General features: G+C 46.8%; 1 protein-coding gene across 1 annotated transcript in view; it reads right to left on the bottom strand.

Annotated features, from left to right (window-relative positions):
- The window catches only part of LOC138968217 (uncharacterized), a 72762-nt gene extending 63631 nt beyond the window's left edge, over positions 1-9131 (bottom strand). The window contains exon 1 of the mRNA XM_070340767.1: positions 9048-9131. The gene's annotated coding sequence lies outside the window, so the exon portion shown is untranslated. The remainder of the gene's footprint in view (positions 1-9047) is intronic.
- Between the last annotated feature and the right edge of the window lie 3104 nt (positions 9132-12235).

Here is a 12235-nt window from a genome sequence, read left to right as displayed (position 1 = left end):
TAGCTAGCCTACTGACACAGCTTGGCCTGTTTGTTGGTAGCTAGCCTACTGACACAGCTTGGCCTGTTTGTTTGTAGCTAGCCTACTGACACAGCTTGGCCTGTTTGTTGGTAGCTAGCCTACTGACACAGCTTGGCCTGTTTGTTGGTAGCTAGCCTACTGACACAGCTTGGCCTGTTTGTTGGTAGCTAGCCTACTGACACAGCTTGGCCTGTTTGTTGGTAGCTAGCCTACTGACACAGCTTGGCCTGTTTGTTGGTAGCTAGCCTACTGACACAGCTTGGCCTGTTTGTTGGTAGCTAGCCTACTGACACAGCTTGGCCTGTTTGTTGGTAGCTAGCCTACTGACACAGCTTGGCCTGTTTGTTGGTAGCTAGCCTACTGACACAGCTTGGCCTGTTTGTTGGTAGCTAGCCTACTGACACAGCTTGGCCTGTTTGTTGGTAGCTAGCCTACTGACACAGCTTGGCCTGTTTGTTGGTAGCTAGCCTACTGACACAGCTTGGCCTGTTTGTTGGTAGCTAGCCTACTGACACAGCTTGGCCTGTTTGTTGGTAGCTAGCCTACTGACACAGCTTGGCCTGTTTGTTTGTAGCTAGCCTACTGACAAAGCTTGGCCTGTTTGTTGGTAGCTAGCCTACTGACACAGCTTGGCCTGTGTGTTGGTAGCTAGCCTACTGACACAGCTTGGCCTGTTTGCTGGTAGCTAGCCTACTGACACAGCTTGGCCTGTTTGTTGGTAGCTAGCCTACTGACACAGCTTGGCCTGTGTGCTGGTAGCTAGCCTACTGACACAGCTTGGCCTGTTTGTTTGTAGCTAGCCTACTGACACAGCTTGGCCTGTTTGTTTGTAGCTAGCCTACTGACACAGCTTGGCCTGTTTGTTTGTAGCTAGCCTACTGACACAGCTTGGCCTGTGTGTTGGTAGCTAGCCTACTGACACAGCTTGGCCTGTTTGTTGGTAGCTAGCCTACTGACACAGCTTGGCCTGTTTGTTGGTAGCTAGCCTACTGACACAGCTTGGCCTGTTTGTTTGTAGCTAGCCTACTGACACAGCTTGGCCTGTTTGTTGGTAGCTAGCCTACTGACACAGCTTGGCCTGTTTGTTGGTAGCTAGCCTACTGACACAGCTTGGCCTGTTTGTTGGTAGCTAGCCTACTGACACAGCTTGGCCTGTTTGTTGGTAGCTAGCCTACTGACACAGCTTGGCCTGTTTGTTGGTAGCTAGCCTACTGACACAGCTTGGCCTGTTTGTTGGTAGCTAGCCTACTGACACAGCTTGGCCTGTTTGTTGGTAGCTAGCCTACTGACACAGCTTGGCCTGTGTGTTGGTAGCTAGCCTACTGACACAGCTTGGCCTGTTTGTTGGTAGCTAGCCTACTGACACAGCTTGGCCTGTTTGTTGGTAGCTAGCCTACTGACACAGCTTGGCCTGTTTGTTGGTAGCTAGCCTACTGACACAGCTTGGCCTGTTTGTTGGTAGCTAGCCTACTGACACAGCTTGGCCTGTTTGTTGGTAGCTAGCCTACTGACACAGCTTGGCCTGTTTGTTGGTAGCTAGCCTACTGACACAGCTTGGCCTGTTTGTTGGTAGCTAGCCTACTGACACAGCTTGGCCTGTTTGTTGGTAGCTAGCCTACTGACACAGCTTGGCCTGTTTGTTGGTAGCTAGCCTACTGACACAGCTTGGCCTGTGTGTTGGTAGCTAGCCTACTGACACAGCTTGGCCTGTGTGTTGGTAGCTAGCCTACTGACACAGCTTGGCCTGTTTGTTGGTAGCTAGCCTACTGACACAGCTTGGCCTGTTTGTTGGTAGCTAGCCTACTGACACAGCTTGGCCTGTTTGTTGGTAGCTAGCCTACTGACACAGCTTGGCCTGTTTGTTGGTAGCTAGCCTACTGACACAGCTTGGCCTGTTTGTTGGTAGCTAGCCTACTGACACAGCTTGGCCTGTTTGTTGGTAGCTAGCCTACTGACACAGCTTGGCCTGTTTGTTGGTAGCTAGCCTACTGACACAGCTTGGCCTGTTTGCTGGTAGCTAGCCTACTGACACAGCTTGGCCTGTTTGTTGGTAGCTAGCCTACTGACACAGCTTGGCCTGTTTGTTGGTAGCTAGCCTACTGACACAGCTTGGCCTGTTTGTTGGTAGCTAGCCTACTGACACAGCTTGGCCTGTTTGTTGGTAGCTAGCCTACTGACACAGCTTGGCCTGTTTGTTGGTAGCTAGCCTACTGACACAGCTTGGCCTGTTTGTTGGTAGCTAGCCTACTGACACAGCTTGGCCTGTTTGTTGGTAGCTAGCCTACTGACACAGCTTGGCCTGTGTGTTGGTAGCTAGCCTACTGACACAGCTTGGCCTGTTTGTTGGTAGCTAGCCTACTGACACAGCTTGGCCTGTTTGTTGGTAGCTAGCCTACTGACACAGCTTGGCCTGTTTGTTGGTAGCTAGCCTACTGACACAGCTTGGCCTGTTTGTTGGTAGCTAGCCTACTGACACAGCTTGGCCTGTTTGTTGGTAGCTAGCCTACTGACACAGCTTGGCCTGTTTGTTGGTAGCTAGCCTACTGACACAGCTTGGCCTGTGTGTTGGTAGCTAGCCTACTGACACAGCTTGGCCTGTTTGTTGGTAGCTAGCCTACTGACACAGCTTGGCCTGTTTGTTGGTAGCTAGCCTACTGACACAGCTTGGCCTGTTTGTTGGTAGCTAGCCTACTGACACAGCTTGGCCTGTTTGTTGGTAGCTAGCCTACTGACACAGCTTGGCCTGTGTGTTGGTAGCTAGCCTACTGACACAGCTTGGCCTGTTTGTTGGTAGCTAGCCTACTGACACAGCTTGGCCTGTTTGTTGGTAGCTAGCCTACTGACACAGCTTGGCCTGTTTGTTGGTAGCTAGCCTACTGACACAGCTTGGCCTGTTTGTTGGTAGCTAGCCTACTGACACAGCTTGGCCTGTTTGTTGGTAGCTAGCCTACTGACACAGCTTGGCCTGTTTGTTGGTAGCTAGCCTACTGACACAGCTTGGCCTGTTTGTTGGTAGCTAGCCTACTGACACAGCTTGGCCTGTTTGTTGGTAGCTAGCCTACTGACACAGCTTGGCCTGTGTGTTGGTAGCTAGCCTACTGACAAAGCTTGGCCTGTGTGTTGGTAGCTAGCCTACTGACACAGCTTGGCCTGTGTGTTGGTAGCTAGCCTACTGACACAGCTTGGCCTGTGTGTTGGTAGCTAGCCTACTGACACAGCTTGGCCTGTTTGTTGGTAGCTAGCCTACTGACACAGCTTGGCCTGTGTGTTGGTAGCTAGCCTACTGACACAGCTTGGCCTGTTTGTTGGTAGCTAGCCTACTGACAAAGCTTGGCCTGTTTGTTGGTAGCTAGCCTACTGACACAGCTTGGCCTGTTTGTTGGTAGCTAGCCTACTGACACAGCTTGGCCTGTTTGTTGGTAGCTAGCCTACTGACACAGCTTGGCCTGTTTGTTGGTAGCTAGCCTACTGACAAAGCTTGGCCTGTTTGTTGGTAGCTAGCCTACTGACACAGCTTGGCCTGTTTGTTGGTAGCTAGCCTACTGACAAAGCTTGGCCTGTTTGTTGGTAGCTAGCCTACTGACACAGCTTGGCCTGTTTGTTGGTAGCTAGCCTACTGACACAGCTTGGCCTGTTTGTTGGTAGCTAGCCTACTGACACAGCTTGGCCTGTTTGTTGGTAGCTAGCCTACTGACACAGCTTGGCCTGTTTGTTGGTAGCTAGCCTACTGACACAGCTTGGCCTGTTTGTTGGTAGCTAGCCTACTGACACAGCTTGGCCTGTTTGTTGGTAGCTAGCCTACTGACACAGCTTGGCCTGTTTGTTGGTAGCTAGCCTACTGACACAGCTTGGCCTGTTTGTTGGTAGCTAGCCTACTGACACAGCTTGGCCTGTTTGTTGGTAGCTAGCCTACTGACACAGCTTGGCCTGTGTGTTGGTAGCTAGCCTACTGACACAGCTTGGCCTGTTTGTTTGTAGCTAGCCTACTGACACAGCTTGGCCTGTTTGTTGGTAGCTAGCCTACTGACACAGCTTGGCCTGTTTGTTGGTAGCTAGCCTACTGACACAGCTTGGCCTGTGTGTTGGTAGCTAGCCTACTGACACAGCTTGGCCTGTTTGTTGGTAGCTAGCCTACTGACACAGCTTGGCCTGTTTGTTGGTAGCTAGCCTACTGACACAGCTTGGCCTGTTTGTTTGTAGCTAGCCTACTGACACAGCTTGGCCTGTTTGCTGGTAGCTAGCCTACTGACACAGCTTGGCCTGTTTGTTGGTAGCTAGCCTACTGACACAGCTTGGCCTGTGTGTTGGTAGCTAGCCTACTGACACAGCTTGGCCTGTTTGTTTGTAGCTAGCCTACTGACACAGCTTGGCCTGTTTGTTGGTAGCTAGCCTACTGACACAGCTTGGCCTGTTTGTTGGTAGCTAGCCTACTGACACAGCTTGGCCTGTTTGTTGGTAGCTAGCCTACTGACACAGCTTGGCCTGTTTGTTGGTAGCTAGCCTACTGACACAGCTTGGCCTGTTTGTTGGTAGCTAGCCTACTGACACAGCTTGGCCTGTTTGTTGGTAGCTAGCCTACTGACACAGCTTGGCCTGTTTGTTGGTAGCTAGCCTACTGACACAGCTTGGCCTGTTTGTTGGTAGCTAGCCTACTGACACAGCTTGGCCTGTTTGTTGGTAGCTAGCCTACTGACACAGCTTGGCCTGTTTGTTGGTAGCTAGCCTACTGACACAGCTTGGCCTGTTTGTTGGTAGCTAGCCTACTGACACAGCTTGGCCTGTTTGTTGGTAGCTAGCCTACTGACACAGCTTGGCCTGTTTGTTGGTAGCTAGCCTACTGACACAGCTTGGCCTGTTTGTTGGTAGCTAGCCTACTGACACAGCTTGGCCTGTTTGTTGGTAGCTAGCCTACTGACACAGCTTGGCCTGTTTGTTGGTAGCTAGCCTACTGACACAGCTTGGCCTGTTTGTTGGTAGCTAGCCTACTGACACAGCTTGGCCTGTTTGTTGGTAGCTAGCCTACTGACACAGCTTGGCCTGTTTGTTTGTAGCTAGCCTACTGACACAGCTTGGCCTGTTTGTTGGTAGCTAGCCTACTGACACAGCTTGGCCTGTTTGTTGGTAGCTAGCCTACTGACACAGCTTGGCCTGTTTGTTGGTAGCTAGCCTACTGACACAGCTTGGCCTGTTTGTTGGTAGCTAGCCTACTGACACAGCTTGGCCTGTTTGTTGGTAGCTAGCCTACTGACACAGCTTGGCCTGTTTGTTGGTAGCTAGCCTACTGACACAGCTTGGCCTGTTTGTTGGTAGCTAGCCTACTGACACAGCTTGGCCTGTTTGTTGGTAGCTAGCCTACTGACAAAGCTTGGCCTGTGTGTTGGTAGCTAGCCTACTGACACAGCTTGGCCTGTTTGTTGGTAGCTAGCCTACTGACACAGCTTGGCCTGTTTGCTGGTAGCTAGCCTACTGACAAAGCTTGGCCTGTTTGTTGGTAGCTAGCCTACTGACACAGCTTGGCCTGTGTGTTGGTAGCTAGCCTACTGACACAGCTTGGCCTGTTTGCTGGTAGCTAGCCTACTGACACAGCTTGGCCTGTTTGTTGGTAGCTAGCCTACTGACACAGCTTGGCCTGTGTGTTGGTAGCTAGCCTACTGACACAGCTTGGCCTGTTTGTTGGTAGCTAGCCTACTGACACAGCTTGGCCTGTTTGTTGGTAGCTAGCCTACTGACACAGCTTGGCCTGTTTGTTGGTAGCTAGCCTACTGACACAGCTTGGCCTGTTTGTTGGTAGCTAGCCTACTGACACAGCTTGGCCTGTTTGTTGGTAGCTAGCCTACTGACAAAGCTTGGCCTGTTTGTTGGTAGCTAGCCTACTGACACAGCTTGGCCTGTTTGTTGGTAGCTAGCCTACTGACACAGCTTGGCCTGTTTGTTGGTAGCTAGCCTACTGACACAGCTTGGCCTGTTTGTTGGTAGCTAGCCTACTGACACAGCTTGGCCTGTTTGTTGGTAGCTAGCCTACTGACACAGCTTGGCCTGTTTGTTGGTAGCTAGCCTACTGACACAGCTTGGCCTGTTTGTTGGTAGCTAGCCTACTGACACAGCTTGGCCTGTTTGTTGGTAGCTAGCCTACTGACACAGCTTGGCCTGTTTGTTGGTAGCTAGCCTACTGACACAGCTTGGCCTGTTTGTTGGTAGCTAGCCTACTGACACAGCTTGGCCTGTTTGTTGGTAGCTAGCCTACTGACACAGCTTGGCCTGTTTGTTGGTAGCTAGCCTACTGACACAGCTTGGCCTGTTTGTTGGTAGCTAGCCTATTTACACAGCTTGGCCTGTTTGTTTGTAGCTAGCCTATTGACACAGCTTGGCCTGTGTGTTGGTAGCTAGCCTACTGACACAGCTTGGCCTGTGTGTTGGTAGCTAGTCTACTGACAAAGCTTGGCCTGTGTGTTGGTAGCTAGCCTACTGACACAGCTTGGCCTGTTTGTTGGTAGCTAGCCTACTGACACAGCTTGGCCTGTTTGTTGGTAGCTAGCCTACTGACAAAGCTTGGGGTTTCAGTAAAAGGAGCTGACTACTCTTTCTGCCAGCACATTATAGAGAGCCTTACTTAGAGAGACATTTATGTCAATATATAAGGGCTAGAAGCCCAAGACAGTCAATCTGAAGCTAGGCACTTCCACTTATTGCCAAGCAGCAAGCAAGCAGATTTCTCTGTTCAAAATGGATGAAGCGTTATGTGTCAGTGTCTGTCTCTTTTCTCTCCTCCTCCCTCCTTTTACTTGCAACAATATGCAAAGATAATTTTGTCCCAGACTTAGAGCGTAGAGATGGCCAAATCTCAGCAGAAATGACAGAAAGAAAAACTTGATACTGAGTCTGACTACCGACAAACCGAGGTGCCAAACTGCCGTCGGCCGGTTGTGATAACAATGTAAACAAACACCCGCCACACTCACCATGCCCGGCACGGCCACCTTCTACACCTTCCCTCTCGGGACATGACATGACATATGACACGACATATTGCTTGCCATGACATGATATATGACATGACATGCGACATGGCATATGCCATGACATATGACATGATATGTAACATGACACGTGACAAGACACGTGTGGCATGACATGTGAAATGACATATGGCATGACACATGACCTGACATATATGACATATGGCATGACATGACATGACACATGGTATGACTGGGGGAACATAGACCTGGGGGAACATAGACCTGGGGGAACATAGACATGCTCCCATACAAAGACAGCACACATTGAAGTTTTGAAAGTTTGAAATGAAAGCACTGAGCCCTGATATAGGTCAAGTGAAGTTGTGGTCTGTTAATCGGTCGATATGTGTATCACCTGATGTAGCTCATTTCACTTTATGATGGGGAAGAATTAAGGCAATCGAAAACCGCGATGCTAGTCGACTGGGGTTTCTTAGCATTTGACAGTGCTTGTTGCTGTGCCTGTGTAGATCTAGTATGAAGAGCATCAAGTTCATCTTGAGTTGGGTCAGTCTGGCGTTAAGATGTATGATTTGGAACAGAACGTACATGTGCCACCAGACAATATCTATTTCAAGTGACCCAAAACTGTCATTGTAGTTAAGTCCCTTGCAGGGCCTCATTGAAGGAAACTGGCACTGCCTCGTGAACGACCTACAGTCAACGCCACTGAGCCATATGAACGACCTACAGTCAACGCCACTTAGCCATATGAACGACCTACAGTCAACGCCACTGAGCCATATGAACGACCTACAGTCAACGCCACTGAGCCATATGAACGACCTACAGTCAACGCCACTGAGCCATATGAACGACCTACAGTCAACGCCACTGAGCCATATGAACGACCTACAGTCAACGCCACTTAGCCATATGGCTCATACGACAGCTTTGTTTTGAAAGACTTGACGAAAAATCTGCACAGCATGACTTTTGATCTCCTCTTGGGCATCTTTGTCTGCCTTCTAGGCTGGTGGCATTTCAGGGCGTCCATTTCCTGAACCTCTTTTCGACACTCAAACGCTACGTACCTCCACAGTGGAACCTCTTTTCGACACTCAAACGCTACGTACCTCCACAGTGGAACCACCTTTTAAGACCTCCACAAATCTGATAAAATCGGGTCTTAAAAAGGAGGAAGTCTTAAAATGGGGATAATTTTACAGAGGTTATGAACAGAAAGTCTCAGAAAACAAGGTCTTAAAAAAGAGTGAGTCTTAAATTAGTCTGTACAATAAATAGCTCAGCGGTCAAGGCAGACATCCCCTACAAGTCTGCTACCTGCATGTTACAAGGGAAACAAAATGTACTGCACCACCCTGCCACACTCAAACTTAGGTCTACTCATGATATATATAACGAGTGTGTAATTTTTGTTGTTGTTGTTGTTGTTGGTTTAAACGAAATTGTATTCAAAATAAATGACATAAAATAATTCACAGAATACATTGAAGACACGAACTCAAGCACAAGCTTATTTTACGTGACCAAAACAATACAACATTACACAAATCTCCTAGATGGTGGACATGACAATAACAAACAAGAAGAACCCATTGTGGGGGTAGGTGGGTGGGGGTAGGTGGGTGGGGGTAGGTGGGTGGGGGTAGGTGGGTGGGGGTAGGTGGGTGGGGGTAGGTGGGTGGGGGTAGGTGGGTGGGGGTAGGTGGGTCACGGGGGGAACTAAAGCAAACCAAAGAGATCTACAGAGAAAAAAAGGGAAGAACATACAAAAAACCAAAAGGAAAGACTGTTAATCGTTTAGAATTCACGAAAGTTTTTTTTATGTTTTTTTTATGATCATATGTCATCATAATTAGATTGATCTATTCAAAAACAATATTCGCATCCAAACATATGCCTGTCTTTACCTGAAATCAAAGACAATAAACAACAATGAGTGTGTGCTCATAACAAAAAAAGTGATCAAACAATATTGTTTATTCATGACAAGTTGCCCTGAGATATATTGTTGTGAGTGTGAATTTGACTTGTTGCACGCACCTTTTTGTGTGGTTATCTGCAAGCTGTTCGTAGCTGAAACTGATTCCTTCAAGGTTGCAAAAATGCCATGGAGGAGAGAACTGCAGTCTGTGAGAAAAAGAAAGAATACATCATAATGTCGACATTTCGACAACATATGGTTCATAAATCTTGTTTATGTAGTCCGAAGCACTAAGCCTTAGTAATTAGTAACTAACCCTAACACGTAATAAGGTAAAGGGGGCAAAGTTGAACCACCTGAGCAAATGGCCTCATATATTATATGTTTTGCAATACTGATAAGGACATAATGTCTGTTACTGTTCTTGAGCCTAGGGGTAGATGGACTCGCTTACAGAGCAAGACTTGATAAGAAAAAGGAAAATAACATAAAAATGCCATTGTTAAAGTTCAACTTAGCCGCCACATTGGCAATTTGGATCACGCGAAGGTGTAACTTGAGTTGGACCAATAATGTAAACCAAGTAACAAACAAATGACAACACAATCATTTGACCACAATTTTCACAGATAATAGAAAAAACATTACTCCGAATAATGTAGAATATAATTTTTTTTTCTTTTTTATGATTTGGACCTTTCTCAAAAAGGAAGTATTATTCGTCCAATATGTTTAACCCGTTTACTTGGGGCTTACGTTTTAAAAAAACCAAGGAAATAATGTTGAACAGCTGATTGCAAGACATCTCACGCACCAGAAGAAGAAAAAAACACTATTTCAGCACTATAGATGTTATGATGGACTGGGTGGCCGAGTGGTAACGCACTTGCGCTCGGAAGCGAGAGGTTGCGAGTTCGACCCTGGGTCAGGGCGTTAGCAATTTTCTCCCCCCTTTCCTAACCTAGGTGGTGGGTTCAAGTGCTAGTCTTTCGGATGAGACGAAAAACCGAGGTCCCTTCGTGTACACTACATTGGGGTGTGCACGTTAAAGATCCCACGATTGACAAAAGGGTCTTTCCTGGCAAAATTGTATAGGCATAGATAAAAAAAAATGTCCACCAAAATACCCGTGTGACTTGGAATAATAGGCCGTGAAAAGTAGGATATGCGCCGAAATGGCTGCGATCTGCTGGCCGATGTGAATGCGTGATGTATTGTGTAAAAACAATTCCATCTCACACGGCATAAATAAATCCCTGCGCCTTTAATATGTGCGCGATATAAATTGCATAAAATAAAAATTAAAAAAATTAAATAAATCCCTGCGCTTAGAACTGTACCCACGGAATACGCGCGATATAAGCCTTATATTGATTGATTGATGACATGCTGATTTTGTAGTACACTGGTCCAACTTTCACTCGTGATGTTATAAAATGCGTCGGATTATTCCCGTCCGAGCAGAGGTCCAATTTAGGCGTTTCATATCATCTATACAACAAATAAAAATTAAAAACGAAAAACATCAGAGTAAAGTACAATAAATACAGTGGAACGCCCCTTTTAAGACATTCAACATTCTGAGAAAGTCAGGTCTTAAAAAAGAAGGTGTCTTAGAATGGGGGTAAATTTACAGAGCTTATGAACAGAACATCTGAGAAGGGAGAGAGTCTTAAAAGGAAGAGAGTCTTGAAAGGGAGAGAGTCTTAAAAGGGAGAGAGTCTTAAAAGGGAGAGTCTTAAAAGGGGCGTTCCATTGAATGACGCAAGCAAATAAACAATACACAAACCGGAAGGTGTCAAAGAACTATCTGCATTACTAACAGCACTTCGCTTTTCTTTCGTTTCACAGTCAGCCTGTCTGAAAACACACAAACACACACACACACACACACACACACACACACACACACACACACACACACACACACACACACACACACACACACACACACACACACACACACACACACACACACACATAGGCTAATGGATCACCATCACAAGCCCAGAAGAATATAACTTTATATAAATTAACTTTACATCGTTCCATATCTTTTTTAGTTTTGAAATTAGAAGCTTCTAAATCAAAGGCACACGGGCCAAATAAAAAAAAGGTTGCACATTGTGTACAAACTGTCTTGATGTTACCAAAAATGTGCACAGAGCTACACATTTGTAAGAAAAATAGCCTGATTGATTATTTTCCATTTAGCAAAAATCTTTTGGTTTGTACATTAAAGGTTATCTTGTGTTAAAAAAGTTCAACACGTGAATCAGTACATTTTCAATCTGCAGGTTATTTTGGAACCAAATAGTGATATCCCCCCCACCCCCCTCCCCCCCACCAACCCCCCCACCCACCCCCAAAACCCCTAAATAGTCTAATGTTCCAGGGTGCCAAAAAATGACTAGATTAACTATAAATGACCATAAAAGAATACCCCCATTAAAGATAAATTAATCTCTCATTAAGTCAGCAACTAAGAGAGAGGAGTAAAAAACCAAAACCACACCAACCCTGCTTCCGAAGTCAAGTCAGAGGAAACACCAGTTGCTGCATTTTCCACTCTGCCTTGGATTTTGTCGTCGCCTCCGTTTCCTTCTTCTTTTTCCCCATCTAGCGTTGGGACATCCGCCTTCTCCTCCATTTCACTTGCATGTCCATTGACTGTATTGTCTGATGGTCCAGGGGTTTCTGTTAGTCCCACCTCATGTATTGTGTCTTCACCTCCTTTAGGAGCAGGTGTTTCATGTGACTGGTCTTGGTCCTTGTTCTGTTCTGCCATCGCGTCTCAGCTGTGTTCAGTTGTCATCAGCAGGGATCTGTGAGGAGAATGTTTGTGCCTTGGATCTGTATTGTGTCTGTGTTGATCTCCCTAGAACTGTAGGCCTTCCACTGAATTTATTTTGATTTTTTTGTTTGGGGTTAGGGTTAGGGAGGGTATTACTGTTTGATACTACTGATCAATCTGTGGCAGGTTCTTCCTGAAAATTAAAACCAAACATCAGTACAGTCCGTGGACCCCCCCCCCCTTCAGGGTTAGGGTTAGGGTTAGCTACAGACCTCCAAACATCTGCCAAAAGTATGTCTCAAAAAGAAGGGAGTCTAACAAAAAAGGGATACATTTACAAAAGTTATGAACAGAACGTCTGAGATAACAAGGTCTTAAAAGGGGGGTTCCATTGTACTGGGAAGCTGGCTAGATTCTTGCTTTAAATAAAACACTTTTTGGTGGAGTGAGAATTCATATTACATCTTCGGTCTTCCTATTTCCTTCAACCAGTTCCGATTACAGTCTGTGTCT

Source organism: Littorina saxatilis, linkage group LG6 (assembly GCF_037325665.1).
Source record: "Littorina saxatilis isolate snail1 linkage group LG6, US_GU_Lsax_2.0, whole genome shotgun sequence".
NCBI classification, from domain to species: Eukaryota; Metazoa; Mollusca; class Gastropoda; order Littorinimorpha; family Littorinidae; genus Littorina; species Littorina saxatilis.
The sequence above is the reverse complement of the archived record's forward strand: the minus strand, read 5'-3'. Positions and strand labels throughout refer to the sequence as shown.